Source organism: Cebus imitator, unplaced genomic scaffold (assembly GCF_001604975.1).
Source record: "Cebus imitator isolate Cc_AM_T3 unplaced genomic scaffold, Cebus_imitator-1.0 Scaffold4, whole genome shotgun sequence".
In the NCBI taxonomy this organism is placed as follows: domain Eukaryota; kingdom Metazoa; phylum Chordata; class Mammalia; order Primates; family Cebidae; genus Cebus; species Cebus imitator.
Window position 1 is genome coordinate 3,062,361 of NW_016107319.1, and position 1,300 is coordinate 3,063,660.

At 46.0% G+C, this 1,300-nt stretch overlaps 1 protein-coding gene across 2 annotated transcripts in view; it reads right to left on the reverse strand.

The window, feature by feature from the left end:
- ABAT (4-aminobutyrate aminotransferase) overlaps window positions 1–1,300 on the reverse strand; it is a 116,534-nt gene that overhangs the window by 23,041 nt on the left and 92,193 nt on the right. The gene's annotated exons all lie outside the window — the stretch shown is intronic.

Genomic DNA, 1,300 nt, shown 5'->3' on the forward strand with positions numbered 1-1,300 from the left:
AACAAGTACTGTCATGGATGTACAGCAACTAGAATCCTTGTTCCCAGCTGCTGAGAAGGTAAAATGGTGCAGCCGCTTTGGAAAGAAGTTCGGCAGTTCCTTCCTTCCTCCCTTCCTCTCTCTCCCTCCCCCACTCCCTACCCCCAATCCCCCTTTTTTTTTGAGACAGGGTCTCATTCCATCACCCAGGCTGGAGAGCAGTGGCATATTCTCAGTTCACTGCAACTTCTGCTTCCTGGATTCAAGTGACTCTTGTACCTCAGCCTCCCGAGTAGCTGGGACTACAGGCACATGCCACCATGCCCAGCTAATTTTTATTAGAGACAGAGTTTCACTATGTTGGCCAGGCTGGTCTTGAACTCCTGACTTCAAGTGATCCACCTGCCTTGGTCTCCTACAGTGCTGGGATTACAGGCATGAGCCACTGTGCGTGGCCAGAATTTCCATCCTTTTTAAGGCTGAATACTATTCCACTGTACGAACAGACCACACTGTGTTCATCCACCCGTCGACGGACACCGAGGTTCCTTCTAACTGTGAGTTGGCCACTGTGAATCACGTGGCTGTGGACAGGGGTGTGCAAATGTGTCTGGATTTTGATGGTGAATAATGCCTATGCATTTGTCCAAACCTACAGAACTGTGTACTAAGAAGGGGGGATTTTACTGCATACAAATGGTGCCCTAATTTTTAAAAAATAAAGAAGAAAAAAGGCATTATGAGGCAGTGGCAGCTCTAAAATTTCTAAGCAGTAGGGGGGTCGCCCAGGAAATGAGTGTGGTGACTGAGATGAAGTGTTTGTGTAAGGGACAGGCCAGCCTTGCCCTGTGGCTGCAGAGCAAAAATGCAACCAGAGGGAGCTCATGCCACCAAATTCTGGTGTGTGTATATATATATATATATATATATATATATATATATATATATATTTGGTTAGAGACGGAGTCTTGTCATCTTGCCCAGGTTGGTCTTGAACTCCTGGACTCAAACAATCCTCCTCCGAAAGCGCTGGCATTACAGGTATGAGCCACTGTGACTGACTGACAAATGCAGTGCGTGCATTAACCTTAAATGCACACACTGTAGTGTGCACTAACCTTAAAATCTTGGCCAAAAATATCTTAAAACTACCCTGGCCAAGGGACAGGACACACTCCTGCAGATGCGTTCTTGAAGAAAACCCTTTACCTCCTGGATCTGAAACAAAGGCATGGTTCTAAGGTGCCTCAGCCTCCTGAGTAGCTGAGATTACAGGCATGTACCACCATGCCCAGATTTTTAGATTTTTTTTTTTTTTTTT